We start from the raw sequence: 27,925 nt of genomic DNA, 5'->3' as shown, positions 1-27,925 counted from the left end.
ATTGTGGAGATTCAAGAGCTATTTTATGTCGTGGAGGGAAGGCCATTCCACTTTCAGATGATCACAAAGTATGCCTTGTTTTCTTTGGAGTAACGTTGTTATTGCCCACAATTTATCATTTTGTCAAACATTTCCTTGCATCAACACATATATGCTCTCTAATTTGGGGATCTGACCCAATATTTTCTTGATTGTAGCCCCAAAGAGAGGATGAGATGTCAAGGCATCTGCGAAGGGACGAAAAGGGAGGTGGTGGCAGCAACAACAACAACAACAACATCCGGGGCATCAAAACTTCGGTGAGGAAAATTGAACACTTATTGAGAGAATTTCAACCATCATGCTCCAATAGATGATCAGATGTAAGCACACAGTTCCACATGCCATTATATAAGTTGATTTCAACCTCACCCACTTGAACTAGAGACTTCGTTCAACATTACCTATTACTTATATAACCTTTTCACTTTTGGATAGTTGGCCTTTGGAGAGGAGAGGTATCCCTATATGGCTCTTTTCTTTTCCAAGGGTATTTCCTCACATCCTTCTCAAAGTACATTGAAGAAAGAATGTTGGCATTTTAAAATTTTTGGTGTATCTACATTGATGTAGTCTATATTTATTTTCATTGATCGTCTCCCCCCCTACATGTCCTCTTTTAATTCCCACTTTCTTCCTCCTTTGAAGGCATAACTCAATCATGTAGTAGACATTATCTATCAATAGTTCATTCAGGCAAAATGGACCTCAATGCGCCACCCCGCACCACCACCCATTCAACAACCCTGTCATCCACTTAACCCTAAGTTGGGCTCCAAGGTTGAGACCTCAATAATAATCTTAGAATTCATTCTTATTTGAAAAACATACGTACAATATCATTGGTCTCATGACTTAGATATGAATTTGAAAATGAACAGGGAGAATTTACAAGAGTCCTAAAATCATCCTCCAATATGTTGAGACAGTAGCCTCACTATTTAGTATGCACAATAGACAATATGGGAGGACATTAGAAAATAAATATTCGCTATAAATCATAATTATTTCCATCCTCGTGATGTTGGAAGTGAACCCTAGGCTCCTCCAAAAACAAGAATTTTCCTCTTGTTGATCCTAAACTAATATGGGATGACCTACAAAAGGGGTCTTGAAAAGGACTGGTATTTACTGTTTATGTATGGAAAGATCGAAAAGTGTCATGCATCTCTTCTTGAATTGTCCCTTTACCAAGGAAGTGTGGATTCTGGATAGCCTCAAAATATCACAGTGGTGGAAAAGGAAGAAATGTAGGAAGGAGAATTAATTGATCAACCTTGGAAACCAAGTTCAAAAACAATGACGCCAGAAAGAGCCACCATTCCCTACCAGCTTTTTTCCTTTCGTAAATATTTCTCACAAGGAATGAGGCTTTGTCCTAAGATAAATTAGTGTCTCGTGGGAACCTTGCCTAAAGTCAAGAGAGCCTACCTTTTCTACAAAAATGTATCAAAGCAAGAAAAGCTAAAGAAATCTAGCAACCCCTCACATCTCTCCTAAACTTTAATACTCGTCATGGATTCTTTGATGAGGCAACAAGAAAAGACTCAAAAAAGAGGTGAGGTCTGGGGATTCTGATTACTCTAGAGAATCTGAAAACAAAGGAAATATCTTTTGAATGTGGATTAGGTGTTGCCACTTATATGTTTGTAGGAGTAAAGGCTACCACCATCGTAATGAACTTTGAATGTGGATTAGGTGTTGCCACAAATATTTTTATACAAGTAAAGGATACTGCCATCCTAATGAACTTATCAAGAGGAGGAGGTATGAGAAGCCTAAATATATACGGGGACTCCAAACTGGTTTTTGACTGGAGGTAGAGCTCCAAATATCAGAAAGTGTTCAATTACAGAGAAGTCTCTAGTTTGCAAAAGAAATAAAGAGCACCTTCACTTTTGTATCCTTTCACCACATCTACAGAGTATAACCAAGAATTTTATATTGTCTCAAATCAAGAACATATAAGAGAACATGATTCCTTTCCGATCAAAGGATGAGTTATGGGTAGAGAAGAAATCCATCCACCAAGGAAAATCAAATACTAGTTCAAGATTTGTTTGGTTGAACATGAAGTTGTTTTGAGTCCATCTCTGATGATTGTAGGTTTTCTAAATATTTCTTTGAGGCCAAGGTAGTAACTTACACACTATTATTTTATATTTTCTATCAAGACTCTTTCAATGTATATGAAGAAAATACCAGTGCCGCCTTTGCAAAACTTGTTCCTTGAAAGAAAAATTCCAGCTTGAAAATCCATCTCATTTTTGGACATTTATTTTGGATGTACTCCTTTGATTTAATAAATGTTTATGCTTTATTTATTTGGAAAGTAAAATAGCATTGGTCTCATGTCCTGATATTTCCATTGGGCCAATGAAAGTGTGATACCACTAGCTCAAGATTAAGACCAGACATCATATCCCTCATGATAAGAATTTCATATATGTACAATCTAGGAAGTTGAGACCAAGGATTATTTTACTTTTCAGTGCCTCATATACTATGAGATACAAGTGAGATATTATTTCCTATTCAAGGATTTTGGAAGGAGCCTCTCTATCTTTTTGGGTTATCCTAACTAGATATTTTTTTGGCACTCTTTCAAAAGATAACAGTTCTCCAATGCCAATGCCAAACCATGTGATAACCCTATAGGCTGAGCTACTTGATTAATTCCATCTTTCAGCCCCTCAACAATAGCAGTGGTGCAAAATGTCATTTAGGCTATTTGGTAAGATGGTGGAGATACTACAAATATAGTCAAGAGATACTACCACTACGTACTTTCTTCATTCACTATCTTCCCCATTAGTTTTTGGCTATCTCTATCTCCTCAATGCTTCTAGGAAAAAGGGTCCTCAAGTGATGAATTGATGATCATGGGAACTTTCGTTATGTGATTGTTGCAATAGGGAGGGTATTGTTTCATCAAATTTACCTAGGATCTACACCTGGCTCCAACTGCTTATTCATGTCCTTGGAGGAATTCAACCTCGGTGGGTGGCCTAACTTGCCCCATACTTCACCACTAACCTACAATCCCATTGACAATAAATGATATTTTTTTCCAATGGATTGAAATTTTTGTGCACTTTGAAAGTGTAGTAGGTGCTTGATACTTTACAAGTCAGTATACATTTGTCTAGAATATAAAGCATGCAAATTCAATCTCTTAATTTTTGTACAAAATATGAGTCTAATTAACATAAGGTTTGTTGTCTCTCTATGCTTAGTGAAATCCCATGAGCATTTGTCACAATTTTTTAGAAGACTATAAGATGTCTTGCATATATTAGTTTCGATGTGATGCAGGCCAATTTGTTAGGGATATCAAGAGATGCATAACATTAATGTTGCCTTCATGCATGGATCAATAATAATTGCAGTCACTCATTGAAGTAAAAGGCTTTGCAGATAACACTTTATAAGTTCAACCAGAGGTATGGCATCATGTTTAGTGTGTTAAAGCTAACTAAATAGGGAACTGTCTTTAGAAAGGAGAGCATATGTTTTTATGATAGTCAAGTCGAGAAAGTTCCTAAAATAGTCGAGACTCTTTTAAATTGAAGGAATACCAAATTATGCAATTCATCCAAATTGAGAAATATAATCTAAATCTTGACTTGTTTTTCATGTGTAGGTATTTATTCCCGGGCTTGAAAATTCAGGTCATCGAATGATGTTTAATGTAATACTATACCTTGGATTATGGTATTTGGATGCCTCTCATAAGCAAGAATATACAAAATTATTTACCTTCTTCAAGTTAGACCTAAATCTTACTAGGATTAAGAATGAGACCATCTTGTAAGGAAATATTTGATTACATTATTTATGTTGAAGATAGACCAAAAAATGGTAGTCTGAAATGTCATCAACATCTATTTGCACGAAGTTACTCCAGAAAAGTCCAACAAAAAGTTTTCATGTTGTTGAGATTCCTCGGTACAATTTTTGAGGTATTTTGAATGAAGTTCAGGCCCAACTTTATTCAGACTATATATTAGTATGAGTTCAACTATGGAAAAAGGGTGCTGTGAATTTTCTTATTTGAGGACATCGAAAAATCAATGTTTACATTTCCTTATTAATTCATTATTTTACCCATATTTTTGGCGTACCTAATGGCTCTAATATTTCATATAATATTTTTATAATTGTTAAGGAATATACTTGCATTCATTGCATTTTGATGCTAATATTTTAGATTCTCAAGCTTGTCTTGGAGTGTTGTTATAGACATTTTTGGGCACTGCAAACCCAATCAAACATGTCCATAAACCAAGGGCTCCTAAGTCCCTAAAAGTGTTGTTCCATACCCTAAAGGAACAAGGTCAACTGATTAAATCATCTCCCAGAAGTTCTCCATGAAAAACTACTCAGAACTGGTCAAAACTGGACCATCTCACCTGCTCCATGGTCAAAGTGCGATGCATCCCACCTAATGCACACGGGAGGTGCGATGCATACTGAAAAGCACTTCTATGGGGTGCGATGGGTGAGAGGGGACAAATGGCAGAGACAGTTTGCGAGGTGGATGATCATGGAATCTTCCAGAAACTTCTCTTGTGACACTTGCCTCTCTGAATTCACCCAGGGATGAGTAAGAGATCATCAATCTCCAAGTGGAATCAAGAACTATCAGAGAGAGGAAACTAATCAAAATCCCAGAAGCTGACTCACCCCCTGCAATCATCTATATATGGATCCCTCATCCCAGAGATCCAAAGGCTGGAATTTTGTATCTTGTAAGGAAGTGCTGTTGGTTTCTTGTTGGAATATCATAGTGTTGGGTGATCTAAGCTTTTCATGAGGTGAAAGAAGGGCTTTCATGCTGGAGGGTGATGTTGGGTCAGAACAATTGGTTCTAATCCTCTTTGATTATTCTTGATATTAATAAAGCTATTCAAGTTTTCCTCCACATTCTTGTATGTTTGATGATATATGCATTTGTGTGGACAATATACATCTGGTCCTATATTGTTTATGATTGTAGATCTCTGTTCTTCGATAGTATTATGCTGCTTTGATTCCACAGGTGCTCTTTGAGACTGGGTAGACGAAGGAGAAGTGGCAAGGATCTGTCAGAAGGGAGAGGAATCGAGCAAGGAGCCAAGCGCAAGACTGAGGTTGGTGTCGTTCATTCTACTCTTATCTACTTCTCATAAAGGGAAATGAAAGTAGTTTTAGTTTGTTTATTTATAAGATAGCTACCAGTCTTAGTGGGACTAGCAGCTCTGAGTGGACACTAGATTTCCCGAGAAAAAAATGGCGACTCCACTAGGGAGCGAATAGATTGTTTGTTTGTCTATATTTTCTTTTTTTTATAAACTTATAGACGGAGCTTGAGGTCAAGCCAGCTAGCCTTCGAACTGCATTTGCTATGCAAGTGCAAAGTAGATCAATGTTGCTTCAGTCTATCTTTGGGTTTTGTTTATAAACTGAACAATCGATTTGCAAACCTTCTAATTTCCCTAGTGGTGGCTCTAGTAACCTCATTAGATCAGCCCCTGTGATTTCTATTTACTGTACATCAATTGCTCGACCTAAATCCCTGAATTGAGCTGCAAACTGTGACCCAGAACCCAGTTGAAGTCTCGTCCCTAGACCATCTCACCTTTTACTCTTGGGAATATGGATGCATCGCACTTCCCATGTGCAGTAGGTGTGCTGCATTGCACTTTCCCTGTGTTACAGGTGTACTGATCAGACAGGACCTCTTCTGCTCTCAGATTTTGGTTTCTGTGTTCACTCTCTTCAGCTCTATTCAGGAGTTTGGCTGTCTATGATTAGTATACCACTATGGAAACCCCCTTCCTTTCCATTATTCCGCCTCTGTTGTGCAAAGAACTACGAATATTTTTGTGTATTTTCTGCCATTTTCAGTTCTCTTTTACAAAGTAGTAGCATAGTCGAACTGTCGTCTTTTGATTTGAAAAGTGTTGCAAGTGTCGTTTTCAGTCAAAGAGAGGAATTCTATTGTTCTTGATGGTCAATTATACAGTTACTCTTGTATTTGATTTGAATTAGTAGTTTTTCAAGTGTCGAAACCAGTTTTCAATTCAAAATAGTAATGTGTCGTTATTATATTCCTTTCGTTTTTGAAGAGAAATTTGTTAGTACAGTCGCTTTGAAAAGATAATTCAGATTTGTACTTAGCATTATTCTTGTCATTCACACATTAAGGAAGCTGAAAAAAATACATGCATGTGCATTTTCATTTAGACTGCTTGTTGGTTTGATTTAGGACAGTGCATCTAGTGTGTGCTCTCTGCTCTATGTTGAAAGAATACCGTCTCTCTTTCTTTAGTAGCTAGGATTTTCATTGCAAAAAGAAGATTAAATGATTGTTTATCATCTTTGATTGAATTTTAGGAATTGTACATCTACATCATGCAGTGAACCTGAAAGGAAAATTTCTTAATAAATATCAACTGTAAAATAAATTTAATAAACCTAAAAATGCTTTGGAACCTAACGTACAACATCTAGAAGTCTAGGCTAGAGACGTATTCCGGTGTTGTAAAGCCTGGTAACTGTCACTTTCATTGTTGGTTGGGTGATTCCTCCTCTTAGAGATGACAAGTGCCAGTACGGACTTGTGCTCCCACGTACCATCAAGTATATATTGGGAGACCACGATAGGCTATATCCTTTATCCATAGGAAGCCATGTCTGCCGCCCTATTGATCGTAATGCACTGAACACAGCATTCGGGAAGATTGACTGCCGTACCGTAAAAAGTATTCTGCAGTTTTGCGATTGGTTTGGTAATCCCTTTGTCTAGATTTCCAAAGTAGTCTCTTTCATTCCTTTTCAGACTCCTTAAAGGAAAAGGTCCATCTGAGCACTTGTCACTTCAGGCTCATTAAAAATCGAAGGCGACTAGAGTCATCTTTTGTTTTTTCTCGACTCTTAAAAATTGAAAAAACAAGTTGTGTCAAAGCGTCTAAAATTTATTTTAATCGGAATAATATCACCATTCCCGCATTGGTCTTAGGTTGAGGAAAATGGAGTCCACCAACCAAGGAGTTCCCCTTGGAGGAAATCCTAGTCCTTTCTCCTCTTGGGGAGATGTTGGGGCACCTCATATGGCCACATTGTTGCTTCTAGGATTGACGATTGGCTTGCCAATATGGCTCTTCTCGACCTCCGTCATTCAGAACACCATGATTCCTGAACAATCAAGTCAGCAACTAGATGATACTAAAGTTACCCCCCAACCTTCTACTTCATCTGATTCTCCCTCTCCTCCTTCCTCTTCGCTTGATAAAGCCGGTAAGGCCCAAAACCAAGTAACTGAGAAGAAGAAGGAGAAGAAGAAGAAAGAGAAGAAGAAGAAGGAGCCAAAGGCGAAAAGGGGAAACCATGCATCGTCTAGTGAAAATCCACACACTGCACCGTCCAGGCCTAAATCTCCATGTGTCATTTGCAAAGGAGACCACTACCACCGAGATTGTCCCTACATCCCTCGGATCTTAAGGGACTGGTCTCCCCGTTTGCACAATCCGGTGTCATCGACCTCTGACGATCATGTTGAGAGCACACCATCAACTAGTGAAAATGAAGTCCCTAGACAAAAAGGAAAATGTAAATTTCCTTGTAAATTGTGTGAAGGCGATCACACCGTCCATTGTTGTCCCTTCCTAGACGAAGCTAAAAGAGTTTTGGATGACCGTCCGACTTCACCGCTACGGCTTCCTCCTGGATATAAGAAACTCTTGCCGAGTCCGTCGCTAGTTGAAAATCCGACCGACACACCATTATGGTCGGTCGAAGCATCTGTCATTGAAGATAAACCCATTGAACCCATACCAAACGAAAGTCAAAAGGTTGAGGCGGCAGTCGACCCGGTCTTGTCTTCGGAAGGTCTATCTTCAGATGACACAATCACCGAAGAGAATGAGAATGACACCGTCCAAATTCTTTTTGTAAACACAAACTCCGATGAACATGGGGGCAATCTACCCGTTCCTTTACCGTAGGAAGGAAGTTCGTCAGAGTCATATCCAGTCGTCTATTCGGTCCCACCTCCAAGCAACCTAGTCGTTTCTTTCGATTGGAATCTACTAGGCAGACCCCGGGTACCAGCCAATGTACCATTCTGAATCATTGTACAAGCTTACAAAATGATCATGGTCGGTACCATCATAGATGAAGGGGCCTCTGTGAGTATCCTTTTGTTGTGGGGAAAAGTATCCTACTCAGAATGACCCTATCCCTACTCTAAGGGTGATAGTTCCTTAGCAACAACTGAAAGTAAAGCTTTGATATTTTTCCTTTATGAAAGTACAGAGAAGGAAGAAAAGATTGACCAACCGATGTCTTTCGCTTTTGTCGATCCTGTCTTCTCTCTTTGCCTCTTGTTCCCAGCTCCTTGCTCCTTTTGCCGGCCTAGCTACACAAAGATCCTGCAAAAACAAGAGAGGGAAACTACAAGAAACATGTACTCATAACTGATGCATGGATTAGAATGAATCAAATATACAGATAAAAACAATACATCATTGCAATACAAGTATATAGGAGAACATCAAAGCTTTATTGATAGAAGAAAAAGGTTCTGAGAAGGTTACAACCATAAATGGCTCCAATCCAGCAGCGCCTCCCCAGCAGCAAGAAATCTCCTCTTCCCCTCTGTAAAAGCAATCACCCAATAGCTCTAACTGTAAACCAACAGCACTTCCTTGCTTTGCACAAAATTCCAGCCTCCCTAGACCTCATAGAAGAGCTCTATATATAGGGTAGAAGGAGAAAGGATGAGTCAACTTGAGACTGACATAAAGCTGCCTTGTGTCCTCTCCCTCTTCAGTTAAACTTCAGTTCTTGAGTCCACTTGGAGATCCTTTCTTCCACATGGAGATCAAGTACCTCTTACTCATCACAGGGCGAATTCCTTGAACCAAGTGTCAGTTTGGAAGCTTCCTGGGCAATTGACACCTTGCAGAATGATTGTGCCACTTGGCCAATCTCGCCCAGCGCAGGTAGCCTTCATTAGGGTTGACTTTCAGCGCAGGTACAAGGAGGAGCAGTTGACATTCAGCGCAGATGCTCAGTGGAGCAGCTGACATGATCCAAAAATAGCCTGTTTTTAAGTGTTTTCAGGTGGAGAACTGATAGGAAGTGCTGTGGTTTGCTGACCTTGTTCCTCTAGGGGTAAGAACAACATGTTTAGGGACTGAGGATCCCTATAATTATTGACATTTCATGCTCCATGCTGCGAGGCACAAAAATGTCTATAACAGTTGCCCCCTAAAGTATGAGGCCGTTTATCGGGTGAAATGCTTTATCCAGAGGGTCCGAAGTTCATTCAAGTGCTGAGAGGTGCCCTGTAATACAATACAATACAATACATCATTTTTCATTCTGTTTTCATGATCTAGCTGAGGCGAGCATTCCCATGCTCAGCTTTATAAATACATTTTGGTACATAGAACAGACGATCGTCTGACGGTAGACTGATAATTCTCTGCTGAAATTATCATCCTTTGAGTAGGATGATCATCTGCTGTAATGATGTACATGACAAATGCTTTTATATTTCCTGAATATGTATCGCAGCCCGGATGGATGAAACTAGATCCGGGGTCTTCAAAATCATTCGATCTTCACTCTAAGTACAAGTCGATCCATGTGAGAATTTCTTTGAAGTCGAACATGGAAAGACATCGCTTGATTACCGGTCAATGATGAAAACCGTTAACAAGCGCGAGAGGAATCACCGATAATGATAATGACCCTCAAGGTACTGCAGTACAATTCACGTGGCGTGAATAAAGGACTTGGCGTCGAACGCCACGCAAAATCTTCTGGTCGAAGGTCATTGATGTATACCTGTCGCCGGAAGTGAGAAACTTGCCATTGAGGCATGCAAGCTTCAAAGTACTGATGGGGTTGTTCCTAGATCAACTTCTTGGATAATGAGTTGAAGTCGACAAGAAGCGATCCGTCAAAGGAGAGCCTTAATGAATCCCACATCAATGACCCAGAACGGAGCTAATGATTTTAGTGGAGGTGAAAACAAACTGTGACATATGATTCAGGGTGGCGATCATGAATGGATGAAGGATAATGTATGGCAGTGGATGGGACACGGTTGACACTTTCAGAATGACCTCTCTTGAACATATAACGACACTGATGCGATGGATCGGTAGCATTACCCCAAAATGTGGATGGTTTGGCGAAGACCATGGTGAAGAGACCGGTGAATGAAACAACCCAACCCGATGTGGTACGGAGGAAAAGTGTCATGTTCAAGAGCGACTTTCTACCATTAAGCTTTGATGTTCTCCCAATTTTTCCCCAGTCATTTCTGACCAGTACCTCTTTATTTTTGTCAGGCTTGAGGAGGATAACATATGCTTGTTCTATAACCTGCCCTTCGGGCATGCCCATCGCTATGATTTAACGAGCTTAGCGATAGGGAAACTCGTTCTCGTCTAAAGACAAGTTTGTCGCTATTTAATGAATTTAACGAGTCTAACGACAAGGATAACTCGGTCCTTTTCATTTTTAGAGAGTCTAAAAAGGTACATAAAGTCAACTCCAGAATTCCTTTTTCGTCATCTAATCCCTTAAGTCCGAAAAAGTATAAAACAATACAGAAGGGATGAATTTTCGATTGCTTTAACGAGCCGAACAAAACAAGCGCTCGATCTTTTTGTGCAATAATCCCTCAGGTCCAAAAAGATTAAAATCTAGAGGAGGGATAGCTCTTCCGGTCGTTTAACGAGCTGGAAGGCCAAAACTCGGCAAACTTTTCATATTTTACGAGTCAGTGAAAAGAGCTCAAAGAAGACTCGTCTTTTGAGGAACGAGTGATAAACAGGGATAGCAGCAGATTCCAGGTACAGGTTGGAATTTTCCAATCACGGCAGTGTCACAAGGATGGCTAGGTGAAATCACTCTTCGCAGCTGTTTCTCAAAAGAGGTAAACACACAAATGGAGGTGAATGATCGGCCAAATGAAAAGTGGAGGTGACGGTGCACAAACACGACCAAGGCTTTTATGGCTGATGAATTTACGATCTCAAAAGGTTATTTACCGGTTCATTTTTTCTGAATGAGCTTGAACTCTAGGGGAAGATTGCTCACAACTTATGTTTATTTTTTAACGAGCATGAACTATGCGCTAAAACTGCTCGGATCTTGCGTTTATTTTTTAACGAGCATGAACTATGTGCTAAAACTGCTCGAATCTTGCGTTTATTTTTTAACGAGCATGAACTATGTGCTAAAACTGCTCGATATACCAGTCATAGAATAAGAACGCCTCCTGTGAGATAGCTATTTTTTAAGGAGCTTTAACTCACGAAGCTATGCTCCAATTTTGGCAAGTTTTTACCTTTGCCCCACAGACTTTCTTCATGCAAGGTCGGAATCGGCTAATCCTACGAGTTTAAAGGGTTAGACCTACAGGTTTAAAGGGAGGACCTAAAAATTTAAAAAATAAATAGTCGTCCCTCGCTCGCATTCCAAAAGTTTGCATGCCCCCAGACATAGGATAGAATTTCGAGGCTGCCCCTCCTCTCCCCTACCTCTGCTTTTCTTTGGGTGTTCACAGCTACTTGTCATCTTGCCAATCTAATGTTAACGATACTAGTCTTCTCGTTATTTTAAGGGGTCTTACGCGGTACTCAGGCTTCCCGTCGGCCCAACTTTTAACGAACAGCTATTTGTGACAAAAGAAGAACACTACTCAAAGACAAAACATTGGTATTATTGAGGGAGGCTTGCCTCTTTCTTATTATCCGAAGAGGGTTCTATTTGCTGCCGCAAATCAATCTCTTTCTTCGGCGATGTCTATCATCAGGTTACTAAAGATGGCGACCACCTGTTGCAGCAATAGAATCTTTTTCTTTGGAGGCTGCCCCTACTTATCCTTCAAAACATATGTTTTAATGGGTGAGGCTTGTCTTCAAAGATGGTGACTACTTGCTACCGCAAATGGTCCCCTTCCTCGGTATCCTGATTATCTAGACAAGGGGAGCGAGAAGCTGATTATCTCACTCGCATAACTTTGACAAAAGAATATTATTCTAGAACAACCCCTCTTCCACCGCCGGACGGGGTACGGACTAGTCCATTCTTCTGCGGAAATTCTACCTTATACCCAGGGTTTCTTCTGCCCGAAGCAGACCAGGGTGCATGCCCCCTGGGTTCCAGTCTTTCTTTCCGAATCACTCGCACTCATCGGGAAGGAGGACTGGGGGTGGAGGCGAATCCTAAGTGAACAGACCATTTAGGAATGGTATTTGACTATTTGCGATGCGAGATCCCGGAAACGAAAGTTGGTCTACGAGCTTGACCACCCTTCCTTCGTGTGGAAAACACATTACTCTAAAGAGTGAGGAGACTATCGCTCCCATGCAATAAATATAGTCACGTCCAAGGAGTAGGTTATAATCCAAGGGTCCCTGGACGACCATCACGTTCAAATTGACAGTCTTCCCTTTCAATGTAATAGGCACATTGGGGAGGATTCCTAATGGTCGACTGGTTCCTTTATCAAAACCTGAGAGATTTCTTAACTCAGGTAAAAGCGCCGGGGAACCCAGTGCTTTCCAAGCAACAGAGGAAAGGATACTCACAGACGCCCCCTCATCAATGATAGTACCAACCATAATCATTCTATAGATCTGGACAATGATTCTGAACGGTATACTGGCTGGTAACCGGGGTCTGCCTAGTTGATTCCAATCAAAGGATACAACCAGGTTGCTTGGTGGTGGGACCGAATATACGGCCGGGTATGACCCTGATGTTGTTCCTTCCTGCGATAAAGGAATGGGTGCATTGCCCTGACGCTCATCAGAGTTGGTGCTAATGAAAAGAACCTGGATGGTGTCATCATTATTCTCTTCAGTGAGGGTGTCGCATGAAGATGACTCTTTGGCGATGGTGTCATTTGAAGATGGGTCTTCAATGACAGAGTCATTGGACGATGAAACCTCCGAAGGAAGAACCGGGTCGACTGCCGTTTCGACCTTTAGACTTTCGTCTGGTCTGGATTCAGTGGGTTCATTCTCAATGACCGACACTTCAGCTGACCACTTGGGCGGGTCAGCTGGATTTTCAACTATCAAGGGATTAGGCGCGAGTTTTTGGTACCTAGGAGGAAGTCGTAACGGTGAAACCGGATGATCCTCCAAAACTCTCTTTGCCTCATCTAAGAATGGACATTTGTGGATGGCATGCTTGCCTTCACACAATACACAGGGTGATCTTGGTCTCCCTCTTCGTCCTTCACTCTCGCTAGTCGACGGACTGCAATCAACATGACTATCAGAGGTTGATGCTACCGGATTGTGCAACCTTGGGGACCAGTCTCTTAGTATCCGGGGAATACAAGGACAATCACGATGGAAGTGGGTCCCTTTGCAAATGACACATGGCGATTTAGGCCCGGTCGGTGCAGTGTGTGGGTTTTTGTCAGCTGTCTTCTGCTTGCCCCCAGTCGCCTTCGCCATAGGCTCCTTCTGCTTCTTTTCTTTCTTCTTCTTTTCCTTCTTCTCCTTGGGAGGTTGACTTTTGCCAGCTCTACCTTGCGAAGATGAAGGATCAGAGGAAGTATTGTAAGAAGTGGAAGGCTGGTGGGTAGTTCTAGATTGTTCTGACTGTTGATTTGACTGCTCAGGATTAGTGGCGGTCTGGACTACATTAGTTGAAAAGAGCCATACAGGGAGGCCGATTGTCAATCCTGGAAGTGACAATGTTGCCATATGAGGCGCACCAACATCTCCCCAAGAGGAGAAGGGATTTGGACTTCCGCCAAGGTTGCCTCCTTGGTTGGTGGGCTCCATACTTTTCAACTGAAAGATCAACGTGGGAATAACAGGTGATTTTGTTCCGCTTAAAATAAATTGTATTAACGACGCTTTTAGACACAAACTTGCTTTTTCATGTTTTAAGAGTCGAGAAAAAGCTAAAGATGACTCTAGTCGCCTTCGATGTATTAACGAGCCCGAAGTGACAAATGCTCGGTTGGACCTTTTCAGTTATAGAGTTTGAAAAGGGCCAAAAGAAACTGCTCTGGAGATCTAGGCAGAGGGTGTGCCAAACCTTTCGCGAAACCACAGAATACGTTTTACGGTACGGGTGGTCGATCTTCGTGAATGCTGTGTTCACTGCATCGCGATCAGTAGGGCGGTCGACACGGCTTCCTATGGATAAACGATAATTGCCTATAGGGGTCTCCCAATATATACTCGACGGTACGTGGGAGCACAAGTCCGTATTAGTGCCACCGACTCTCAGGAGGAATCACCCACCTTCGTAGAGATCGACAGTCACTATGTTTAACGACGCCGGAACACGTCTCTACCTAGACCTCTAGATGTTTGTGTTATGTTACAAAGCGTTGTTATGTAAATTGGATTTATTTTAATGTTGATCTTGCTTAGCAGTTTGCCTTTAAGGATCACCACGAGATGTATGTATACAACTTCCTAAATGCAATCTAAGATGAGAAGCAAAACTTTTCAATCTTTCAACTTTGAAAACCTTAATCTACTGAGGGAAAAGAAAGACATCAACTTTTCTCATAGATCATAGAACACACACTAAATGCACTTTTTCCTAAATCACATGCAAACTGTCAATAATGCACATGCACAATGCAGATATTTCTTTTCTTTTTCCTTAATGTTGATGTAAGACAAAAAGGAAACTGTTGTATAACTTTGAATCTAATTTCAAGCGAAAGTAAACAAGCTTGTCCAAAATCAAAAGACACCTTAAGATCGACTTGTTTAGACACTGGAAATGTATGAATTCAAACCATAAAATGAAAAACAAACAAACTCAAACAGCCATGAACAGTAATAAAACTAGCTCTTAAGATCACAAAGACACTTTTACAGTTCAGGATCTAAGAGGCCACAGCTATACTGGTTTGCTTTTCACAATGGGAAACTGTAACTGAAACAAGAAATACTGAAAGAACAATCACAGTTTCATCACACAACTGAGGCGGAATAATGTCAAGGAAAGTTGGTTTACAGCAAGTACAAATGACAAGCAATCAGCAGCATAACAACAGTGAAAACAGGGCCAAGACTCAGTGGGAAACCTCAGGAAGACATAGCCTAACTCGTTCAGGCAGGCTCTGGTCTGTCAAACTGACTTTCAGCGCAGTTCCCGAAGGGAGTACCTGCGCTGAAATGCAGACTGCCTTTGGACAGCCTGCACTGAGACACGAGAGTTGCGTTTACAAGGATTTCCGGGTCATAAAAAGCTCAAAAATTCACTGTTTTTGCTGAAATAAAAATCTATAGGTCAAGTACAAGCTAAGGGATGATCAAGAGGATGAAAAGCTATCACAAAGAGCACAAGAGTCTTTCGTAGATCAGCTCTTCAAATCATGAATCTGCTCAGAAAATGAGCAAGAGTAGCAGCCCCTCTACTTCGCTTTTGATATAGTCAAAAGCTTTTCGATTCGGTACTCTTTGGTTCAGGAAATGAATAGCAAAGATACTACAAACACAAAGCAAATGGATACGCTCCCCAGCGGAGTCGCCAGTTTGTTGTGGGGAAAAGTATCCGACTCAGAATGACCCTATCCCTACTCTAAGGGTGATAGTTCCTTAGCAACAACTGAAAGTAAAGCTTTGATATTTTTCCTTTATGAAAGTACAGAGAAGGAAGAAAAGATTGACCAACCGATGTCTTTCGCTTTTGTCGATCCTGTCTTCTCTCTTTGCCTCTTGTTCCCAGCTCCTTGCTCCTTTTGCCGGCCCAGCTACACAAAGATCCTGCAAAAACAAGAGAGGGAAACTACAAGAAACATGTGCTCATAACTGATGCATGGATTAGAATGAATCAAATATATAGATAAAAACAATACATAATTGCAATACAAGTATATAGGAGAACATCAAAGCTTTATTGATAGAAGAAAAAGGTTCTGAGAAGGTTACAACCATAAATGGCTCCAATCCAGCAGCACCTCCCCAGCAGCAAGAAATCTCCTCTTCCCCTCTATAAAAGCAATCACCCAATAGCTCTAACTGTAAACCAACAGCACTTCCTTGCTTTGCACAAAATTCCAGCCTCCCTAGACCTCATAGAAGAGCTCTATATATAGGGTAGAAGGAGAAAGGATGAGTCAGCTTGAGACTGACATAAAGCTGCCTTGTGTCCTCTCCCTCTTCAGTTAAACTTCAGTTCTTGAGTCCACTTGGAGATCCTTGCTTCCACATGGAGATCAAGTACCTCTTACTCATCACAGGGCGAATTCCTTGAACCAAGTGTCAGTTTGGAAGCTTCCTGGGCAATTGACACCTTGCAGAATGACTGTGCCACTTGGCCAATCTCGCCCAGCGCAGGTAGCCTTCATTAGAGTTGACTTTCAGCGCAGGTACAAGGAGGAGAAGTTGACATTCAGCGCAGATGCTCAGTGGAGCAGCTGACATGATCCAAAAATAGCCTGTTTTTAAGTGTTTTCAGGTGGAGAACTGATAGGAAGTGCTGTGGTTTGCTGACCTTGTTCCTCTAGGGGTAAGAACAACATGTTTAGGGACTGAGGATCCCTGTAATTATTGACATTTCATGCTCCATGCTGCGAGGCACAAAAATGTCTATAACACCTTTCCTCAATTGCTTGGGAAGCGCTTGGTTCGCCATCACTTTTTCTTGAGATGAGAAATCTGACAGGCTTCGACAAAGGAACCAATCAATCGTCAGGGATCCTTCCCAATGTGCCCATAACGTTGAGAAGGAAAACCATTTACATGAACGTAATGGTAGTCCGAGGACCTATAGATTATAATATACTCCTTGGACACGACTATATTTATAGCATGGGAGCCATTGTCTCCTCACTCTTTAGAGTAATGTGTTTTCCGCATGAAGGCAGAGTGGTCAAGCTCGTAGACCAGCTGTCATTTCCCGGCTCACACATAGCTAATAGTCAAATACCATCCCTAAATGGTCTTTTCATGCAAGGAATGTCTCATCAATCTCCAGTCCATCCACCTGATGAGCGCGAGTGATTCGGGAGGACATGACTGAATCCCAGGGGGCATGCACCCTGGCCTACTCCGGCAAGGAAAATCTAGGTATAGAGTAGGTTTTCGCGAAGGAAAATGACTGATCCAATACCCGTTCGGGATTGGACCAGAATAATATTACTTCATCAAGGTTAGGAGGTTGGGATTTAGAACCACCCTCGTCCAGATGGACTAAGCCAGGAAGTGTTTCTATCTGCGGTGTTGATGGAAACTATCTTGCGAAAGCAGGAACTTCTATATGGTAACCTAGAAATTTTTCACTATACCTGGGGGCATGCAAACCTTTTTGCATGCAAGTGAAGAGCGACCATTTATTTTGTTAGTTTGTAGATTCTCAAACCCTTTAAACTCATAGGATTGGTCGTTCCTAACTTGCATAAAGAAAGGATCCGGGGCAAAGCTTTGAAAGGTGCAAGCTCCATAAAAAATGGCATCTTAGATGAGATATCCTTATTATATGACTGGCACGAGCAGTTTTTATGTGGAATTCAAGCTCGTTAAAAATTAAACATAAGAAATGAGCAAACGTTCCCCCAGAGTTTAAGGTCATTAAAAAATGAACCAATTTCCAGTAAATAACCATTGTGAATGCATTATCATCAACTTTTGAGCCCTGGTCATGTTCTCATCATCACCTCCACTCTGTTTTAGCCAATCATTCACCTCCATTTGATTGTTTACCCCTTTTGAGGAATAGCTGCGAAGAGTGATCCTGTTAGCCATCCTTGTGACACTGCCGTGACTGGAAAATTCCAAACCATACCTGGAATCAGTTGCTACTTGAAATTATCACTCATTCCTCAAAAAATGAGTCTCCTTTAAGCTCTTTTCACCTAACTCATAAAACATGAAAAGATTGCCGAGCAATTGGCCTCTCTAGCTCGTTAAAGCGACCGAAAGTTCTATCCCTCTTCTAGATTTTAATCTTTTTGGACCTGAGGGATTATTACACAAAAAGATCGAGTGCTTGTCTTGTTCGGCTCGTTAAAATTACCCAAAATTCATCCCTTTCATATTATTTTATACTTTTTCGGACTTAAGGGATTATACGATGAGAAAGGATTATTGGAGTTTTATTTACATCCCTTTCAGGCTCTCTCAAATTGAAAAGGACCGAGTTATCTTTGTCGTTAAACTCGTTAAAACCGAATAGCGACAAACTTGTCCATACAGACAAGAACGAGTTTCACTGTCACTAGGCTCGTTAAAATATAGTGACAGGTTTGCCCAAAGGGAAAATTATAGAACAAGAATATGTTATCCTCCTCAAGCTTGACAAAAATAAAGAGGTACTGGTCATCAATGACTGGGGAGAAATTGGGAAGAAAACTTGAAGAAACATTATTGGTAGGAAGTCGCTCTTGAACATGACACTTTCACTCTGCATCCGAGTCGGGTTGGGTTGTTCCGTTCACTGGTCATATCACCATTGGTCCATCACATCATCCATATTTGGGGTTAACGCTACCAATCCATGTCAGTGTTGCCGGTATGTTCAAGAGAAGTCGGTCAGAGAATTCACCTGTGTCTCATCTGCTGCAATACATTCACGCTCCATTCTTTCATGACCGTCACCCTGAACCCTGTATCATCATATCGTTTTCACCTCCAAAATCATTTACTCTGTTCCGTGTCATAGGTGTGGGATTCATTAAGGCCCTCCTACGGCGGGTCGCTTCTTGTCGACATCAGCTCATTATCCAAGAAGTCGACTTAGGAACAACCCTTTCAGTACTTTGAAGCTTGCATGCCTCAATGGCAAGTTTCTCACTTCCGGCGATAGGTTTACATCAATGGCCTTCGACCGAAAGATTTTGCGTGGTGTTCGACACCAAGTCCCTTATTCACACCATGCGAATTGTACTGTAGTACCTTGAGGGTCATCATCATTATCGGTGATTCCTCTCGCGCCTGTTAACAACTTACATCATTGGCTGGTAATCAGGCGATGTCTTTCCATGTTCAACTCCAGAACATCTTTCACATGGATCGACTTGTACTTCGAGTGAAGATTGAATGAGTTTGAAGACCCTAGATCTAATTTCATCCATCCGGGCTGCGATATATTCAAGAAAATAAAGACTACCAGTCTTAGTGGGACTAGCAGCTCTGAGTGGACACTAGATTTCCTGATAACAAGTGTCCTTTGCTTTGATTGTTTCAGGATGGATATTGGACATTGGTTCTTTGTGAACTTGTCCTCCTTCTAGGTGGGAGTTTTATGGCTTATTGCAGATATTATTATGCAACACGACCAACTGAAATGTTCTTGTAAGCAGTAAACAATAAGGTATGAAATGGAATCACAACTTTGAAGTCCCTATTCCATATATCTATTCAGTCAGATCTATTATTAATGGTATTTTCCCTCTTGCTGCAAGAACTAAAATTTGGAGAATGGAAAAATGGATATTCTACAATGTAGTGATTCATAGAAACTTGAAAATTGTTTTATATGAAGTGCACTTCTTACATCAATTGAGTTTAGGAGATGTAAATTTGGTATTGATTTAATTAGAAATGTGGTGGTTTATCTGTGGAGGAGCATTTATAATACTCTCGAAGTTGTGTGAAAACAAACACAAAAAAGGAAAGCACAAAGAACCAAAGCCTATAATTGGGATTCCATGAGAGACATCCAAGAAAGCCTCGATTTAAATTTAGAAATATATTAAACAGGTGAGATCCAGGAAACTAATTGGGAGCCTAACCAATCCCAAATCAAGACAAATACAATGTTACTCGTAGAAGGTTAAAATTGTGGACTAAAATGCACAACAACTTAGAATAGTGATTTGATCTCATTGGAAGGAGAAACTTATGGTTGGTGAGGCAAAGAGTATAATTTTCCCCATAACGTGATATTTTATCTGTGTTGTTACTTTCATGGTGGTTCTGACTTTGGGATTTAAAGGCATATATGCCATTATGTAAAACTAGTGTAATAATGGAAAATTATTGCTTGTTTTGTAGGATGGATGCTATTTTTAGTTTTGATAGGTAAATGGCCATCTTGTTTTATTTTTCAGAGTGAGATCTTTTGTTAGCCTAGATGCCACAGTTGAGGGGCATCTATTCTATCAAATTTCTCATTGCATGAAAATGCATGTATCCATTGATTCTTGTAAAATCATGAGTTATTTGTCCCTAAAACTTGCATTCGACCTTCGTCATAGGAACCAAAAAGAGTATTCCCTGTAGAGTTTTGAGTCTAGTTCACTAACATGGTAGGTGCTCCAACATACCAATTAGATCAATGGAGAACTGAAAATTTTATTATAATTTTTTCATATGTTGATTTGATTATCAATAGTTTTGTGAACAACTAGCATAGTGAAGTTGACTCTATGAGGGGTGTATTTTAGATTTTTCAGAGTATATTGCCAATTTCTTAGAGGCATTGAAAGTGAATGAAGCATGAACAAACCACTATGTTTTCAAGGAATCATGGACAGTTTGAAATGTTCAGGAAGAGTTTGCTTTGGTGTAAGGTTGAATTTGTAGTGGTAATAGAGGCTTAGATAACAATGATTTTTCTTCTATCTAAGGTGGGGTGAATGGTTGGGAAGTTTGCTAAAGCCAGATCAGATGATTTTGAAACTGTGGATGGTGTGAAACTACCAAGTTACAAAGGAGATAATATTAATAGTGATACTTTCAACCTAAAAACTCGGTAGCCAAATCCTCAACAGATGGTTCGTGCCTTTTTCCAAGTTGATGCAACCCTCAATCTTATTTGGGCATTTGCAACAGGAGGTTACGTAGCAATGCAACGTGTTATTCAGTGGAATTTGGATTTCATCTCTAACAACAAGAAAGGGGAGAAGTAAGATTTTCACCAGGCCTTGCAAAAGCTTCCTAAATTCATTTGTAATTTTGTAAAAGCATTACAAAGATTTTTTGAGTTTATATATATATTATTGTTATTTGTTCTTGATAATGTGTATGTGTTTGAGGTATATATGGACCTTTCCCATCATGTCGAGAAATTTCTCGGATTCATGTCTACTTTTGGCTTTACAGTTGAGCATCCAGTTATGAATTCCATTGAATTATGGACATCCCATGAATGGTTTCTAATCCAATATGAGAAAGCAATGACCGGAGAAGATTCCACTTTTGGACTATGTTGTGATTTCTCTACTCAAATATTGTGGGTTGGTGAATGCACCAGGTAGCCTAATGGTGCACATATTGAGTTCTTGAGAGGTGTTGCTAATCATTTAGATCTCAAGGTACCAAAATTTCAATGCCCGTACCTTTTCTTGTTTGTTCGGTTATGGAAAACCTTAAGGTTTACTGATTTGAAACTGGCAGAAACAAATATGGGTAGGTTGGAGAAAGTCATCTATACATTCTTCCACCCTGCCCATTAAAAATTATGCCCATTTTCAAGAAAAAATCATTAAATTATTGCATAGTAGATGATGTTTGCCTCTGGCTTGTGTGTTTTTATAATGATTCTATAGGGACAATGTTGTCAAAGCCTAGATTTTTCAGAGAGTACATAGAATGTTGGGAATTTGGTAAAATCATGGCAGGGTGGAACCATCAGCCTTTCATAGTTTCAACTTGCCCATTCATTGTCTTGTGTAATCTAAGACAACCTATCATTAAAATCTTATTTTTTTTAATCAGGGTAATCGGTATACTTGTGGTTTGTCATCGAGGAGGTTTGGAGTTGAGTCGAAGGGACTGTCCTTATACTCCTAATCCTAATGCAACTGCTCACAGGCATTGTACGTAGGTAAAACGACTTTCAAATTTCGACAAAGTCCAATATTACACAGTGAAAGATTTCCACTTTGTGGATGTCGACCACTCGACATATCTCTTTGCATATTAAATAATGTTTACTTATATTAAGTAATGCTTACCTCTATTTAAAAGAGTACAGAGAATGATAGCCATCGTTACGTGTTTTTCCCCTTTCCCCTTCCCACCGAGGCAAGTTGGGACGAGCATTTGTTTGGGAGGTCAAAATATTTTCCTGAGAAACACGGAGAGCTCATAATTGAATCACTATAGCATGTAGATATGAAAAATTGTTTATTTTTGTGATATCTTTGAGTATTTGTTCAAATTCCCTCATACATTGTTTTTTTCAAAGGAAGTGTGAGGTGACTGATTTGATAACTTGTTAGATACTGCAAAAAATTTTGTGACCATTCTCATAATTGGGTTTTGGCTAATGCCAAATTCTATTAGTTGTAATTTGAGTTTAGATTCCATGTTATGTTGATTTAGGTTATTGATTTAAGGATAAGAGTTTCATAAAATAAAACTAAAAATGGAAACACCAAGCTCTTTTTGATAATTTAGTTAGATGAAATATACATAAATAAAGTAAAGAAAATTAGATTTCTAATAAAATAAATGTTTTGGTTTTGGTATGATGAGATCAATACTAACTATTTTGGTGTTATGATTGTTTTTATTGATTCTTGACATTAAATTTTGTAGAAAATCATCCAATTGTAGTGGTAGTTTCCTTTTTATTGTATAGTTGTTGTTTAGTTAGGCCATCACTTTCTCTAATTCTCTGAACTTTGCAAATATAACTCTTCTTGAAATGTTATATAGATGGATGCACCCCATGTTTGTTTTTTCTCAGAATCACTTCATGTTGTTTGTGAATTTATATATGGATTTCTACTTGAATGGATAGTAATAAAATGGACACAAAATAGTTGGTGAAGGTTTGTGCTATGAAACCAGCTCACAAAAAGATAGAAAAGAGAGATCAACGCCTTAGAATTTAGCCTCTTCGAGGGGGCAACCTCCTTTACATTACATAAATGAACAATTCTTGGATGATACAAATGAAAAGACCTCCTTTCTATATATAGGAGTCTAAGGGGTCATAACATAATCAGAGCCGACATAACAATAATAATGTAAGGGCATAATAATAACAATATGGGCACTACATGGGTACATCAATATAATAAGTGGGTTGTACTAATAACAATAAGGGGTTACACTAGTAGTATAGGGGCCTAACATGCCCCTCTCCTTCAAAAAGCATTGTCCTCAATGCTTGAGTAGTTCTTGATGCTTCTGTATAAAATTCTTGTCCTCCCATGTGGAATCTTCAGCGGGTAAGTTATTCCACTTGATGAGATACTCTGAAATTGATCGATTTCGTAGCTGTCGGGTTCTTGTTTCCGTGACTGCTCCAGGTTCCAATATGATTTTTCCTTCCTCTTCAATTTCTGGCAATATTGTTTGAATTTGGATCTTTTGCAACTTTTGAATAAGTGGCCATACTTCTTCATCCTTATTCCATTCATCCCTTGCTTCATTTATCCAATCTGGTTGGATAATAGAAATAGCACAAAGCAATGCTTCCACATCCTCATCCTTTCTTGAGAGTGCATCTGCTACCACATTTTGCTTCCCTTTTTTGTAGATGATTTCAAAGTCATAACCCAACATCTTTGTGACCCACTTTTGTTGCTCTTCAGAGGATAATCTTTGTTCTAAAAAGTATTTAAGGCTACCATGATCCATTTTTACCTTGAAGTGTCTTCCCATTAGGTAGGGTCGCAATTTCTTAAGTGCATGGAGTATGCCAACATTTCCTTCTCATGAATAGCTTTGTGTAGAAACTTTCCCTTGATTGGACAACTTTCAAAAGCAATGGGTCTTTCATCTTGCATTATAACAACACCAATTCCATTTCCTGAAGAATCACATTCCACAATAAAGGTTTTTGTGAAGTCCGATGTAGCTAAGACCGGTGCTTGGCAAATTGCCTCTTTAAGATGTTCAAAGGCCTTTGTTGCTTCTGGAGTCCATGAAAATGCATCTTTCTTCAATAATGTTGTTAGAGGTGCTGCTATTCTCCCATAATTCTTGACAAACTTGCGATAATACCCTGTCAACCCGAGAAATCCTCGCAGATGCTTTATGGATGTGGGGATTTTCCATTCCTTAATGGCTTTAATTTTGCTAGGGTCTACCTTAACTCCTTCATGAGATACAATATGACCCAGATATTCCACCTCCTAGACTCCAAAGAAACATTTGGATCTTTCGCATGTAATTGTTTCTCCTCCAATAGTTGTAACACCCTGTCAACATGTTCAACATGATCCTTCCAAGACTTACTGTAGATTAGTATATCATCAAAAAATACTAACACAAATTTTCTAAGGAATGGTTTGAAAATTGAGTTCATCAAACCTTGAAATGTTGAAGGTGCATTGGTAAGGCCAAAAGGCATGACCAAAAATTCATAATGACCCTCATGAGTTCTAAATGTTGTTTTCGGAATGTCTTCATTCCAATTTGATGATATCCTGAACGAAGATCCAACTTGGTGAAGTAAATTGATCCATGCAATTCATCTAGTAATTCATCAATGATAGGAATGGGAAACTTATCTTTAATAGTGAGCTTGTTGAGCTCCCTATAATCCAGACACATGCGCCATGATCCATCCTTCTTGTGCACCAATACTACTAGAGCAGAGAAAGAACTTTGACTCGGTTGAATTATACCAGCCTCTAGAATTTCTATAACCATACGTTCAATTTCACTCTTTTGGACATAGGGATATCTGTATGGCCTGATGTTTGGAGGAACACTTCCTGGAATCAGATGAATAGCATGATCACGATCACGCATAGGTGGGAGACCTTTGGGAGTCTGAAATACCTTGGAATGATTGTCCAGGACTTTTTGGAGATCTAGAGAAATAGATGGTTCGGATGTGGAAACATCTAGCGAACATAATTGTGCAATTACACCTCTTTGTTCCTTTTTTAGAAGCTTTGTCATACCATTAGAGCTGATTATCTTTCCTAGTTTCCCTACAATACCCCTTAATTCAAATTCCTTTCCTTCCGTAGAAAATTTGATGAAAGGTTCTTGAAAATTAAAAGCTATTGTACCAAAGGATTGTGGCCATTAGACTCCTAGTATAACATCAGCACCTCCCATTGGAATGGAAAGCATTGGGCTAGCCAATACATATTATCCCATGGATAGCTTGATATTATGGCACTTTCTAGAGCAATTTATTGTTCCTCCATTTGCAATCATCACTTGACACTCTGGTGCTGGATATAGGAAGCAATTCAATTCTTTTGCTACCTTACAATGAATAAAATTGTGGGTGCTTCCTGAATCAATCAACACTATTACCTTTTTCTTCTTGATTTGTCCTTCTATCTTGATGATTTGAGGAGTGGTAATTCTCGCCAATGCATTACAAGATATGGTCAGATTCATTTGTTCTTCATCTAGGCTTTGTCCCTGGGGTATATCCTCCTCTTTTGACCTTTCCTGCTCCTTTTCTTCTTCCTCTTCACAATCTATGTAGAATAATTTCTTCTCAGCACATTTATGACCTTTAGTGTATTTGCTATCACAACTGTAACAAAGCCCTTTTGCTCTTTTTTCTTCCAATTCTTGTGGTCTCAACCTTATAGGTTGTGGAAGACTAGGGGCAACAACACTTCCGTCTTTATAGTTGTGAGTGGTATGCTTCTTGGTTGCCATAATTTTTCTTTCCATTTTTCTTGCTAACCTGAATGCCTTCTCTAATGAATCAGGTTCCCAAAGGCGAGAATCATGTTGGATATTATCCTTTAAAGACCCTATGAACACATCAATCCTATGCTCCTCTGGAATATCTTTTACCCTTATGTTCAATTTTTGGAACTCGTCAATGTGCTCCATTATTGAACCCTTTTGTTTGAGACTTATCAATTGGCTAAAAAAAATGTTGCTTTTTGTATCCTCATAATGTGCTATCAATTCTTCCATAAAAATTGCCCAAGTGATAAATTGTTTACGAAAGCAAAGCCATTGATACCATACAAAATGATTTGGTTCCAAATATAAAGTTGCCATACGTACCTTTTGTGTGTTTTGCACATTATTGAGATCGAAAAATTGCTCCATCTGTAATATCCATGTTGCGGGATCCTTGCCATCAAACTTCCTCATATCGATTTTTGGAATATGGTGGGTCTTCGATCCAACATTAGAGTCTATGGAATCATGATTAACATTTCTTTTGTTCTCATCATGAGTTTCCTTTAGTACCCTTTCACCATTAGTGACCATTTCTTGTAGAAAATTATTCATATTTATCTTCAATTCTTCCATCTTATCATCCATGCCATCAATTTTAGCATCCATGCCATTCATCTTAGCTTCCATGCCATCCATCTTAGCTTCTACACCTTTCTTTAAAAAATCCATCTTAGCTTCTACACTTTTCTTTAAACCATCCATCTTAGCTTCTACATCTTTCCTTAAACCATCCATCTTAGATTCTGTTGCTTTTTGTGCAAGTGACACTTGTTGCACTTGTTCTTGTAACTTTGATATATCATATAGCATTTCCTCCTCTTCTTCATGAGTCATGCTAGAGCTTTCAGGTTCCTTACTAGGTGTTTGCATTTTCTTTCCTTGGGGCATCAGTTACTGATAATAATACTCTACTATGCCCTTTGAATTCCTTCAAAATAAATTTTCAAACCAAGCTTAAGCAAAAATTTAAGAAAATCTACACACCTTTTTTTACTTTGTAGGAGCTCGATATTGCCTCTGATGTATCTCTGTACCTTCTGATCATCTAGATCTGAATTTGTGACCTACAGTAGCCCTCTGTGTCCTCTTTCCAATGCCGCAAGTCTGACCCAAATTGGATTCTCCAAGGAAGAGTTATGTGAAATCTCCCACAGTGACTTGATTATAGACTAGTTCAGCAGAGTGAACTTGTACGACGTGCCACGAGTCACTGTTTCGACCTTTGGATCTGAAAAATGCTTAAAAGAAACTACAGTCCGTCCTCTTTTTGTACCTTTTTATGAAATTTCAATCCGATCCCTAGAGAGAAATTTATGACGATTTTCCCCAGGTCACCTGTTTGGAATGTGATTCAGGAGTCTGCAAAAAGACCAACTTCCTCAGATCATATCTCCACAAATATAGCATGAAAATCTCTTAAATTCGGACCCGAGGTTCAGTGCGATTTCTTCTCAAATGGGTTTTTTTTTTAAACTTCTGAAACGTCGCAGAAAAAAAGTTATAGCGAAAATGCCACGATGACCTATTCAGAGCAGCGAAACCCTAGAATCCAAAGCTCTGATACCAAATGTTATGAAACCAGCTCACAAAAAGATAGAAAAGAGAGATCAACGGCTTAGAATTCAGCCTCTTCGAGGGGGCAACCTCCTTTACATTACATAAATGAACAATTCTTGGATGATACAAATGAAAAGACCTCCTTTCTATATATAGGAGTCTAAGGGGTCATAACGTAATCAGAGCCGACATAACAATAATAATGTAAGGGCACAATAATAACAATATGGGCACTACATGGGTAGATCAATATAATAAGTGGGTTGTACTAATAACAATAAGAGGTTACACTAGTAGTATAGGGGCCTAATAGTTTGTGAGATATTAATCCCTATAAAGAAACCAGGGAGGATGACTAGCTTGTACTAGCTTCCAAATGTAGTGATACTTGTTGCTTATATGCTTTGTCTTTCCATGAAACACTGGGTCTTCATAAGAAACATTCACAATAGAATATGAAGAACAATTGGGTATCTACTTCATATGCGTCAAAATTTTCTTGTACTACTTAACATGAATTACAAGCATAATCTTAACTGGATCTCCAATATATCTTAAACCAAATTTTCAATTTTTTTTTAATACTATTATATGTTCTTGTATCCTACCTCATTTTATGGTTAGCATTGTAACCAAAATATGCATTGCGCTATGGAATTAATACTAACATGTAATATTGAATTTTTTTTTCAAGAATGTTATAGGTAATGACCCTGGAGATGATGATCCAGACTATGCTAAACATACATTAAATATAGGAGAGGATG

General features: G+C 39.4%; 1 pseudogene; it reads left to right on the top strand.

The window, feature by feature from the left end:
* The first annotated feature begins 20,746 nt into the window (after positions 1–20,746).
* LOC149256441 (phospho-2-dehydro-3-deoxyheptonate aldolase 1, chloroplastic-like) lies at positions 20,747–27,527 on the top strand (annotated as a pseudogene).
* Positions 27,528–27,925: the final 398 nt, after the last annotated feature.

This window comes from Pinus tabuliformis, chromosome 7 (assembly GCF_031772625.1).
Source record: "Pinus tabuliformis cultivar Carrire ecotype Pingquan chromosome 7, CPIR1, whole genome shotgun sequence".
NCBI lineage: Eukaryota > Viridiplantae > Streptophyta > Pinopsida > Pinales > Pinaceae > Pinus > Pinus tabuliformis.
This window is presented reverse-complemented; position numbering and strand designations above follow the sequence as displayed.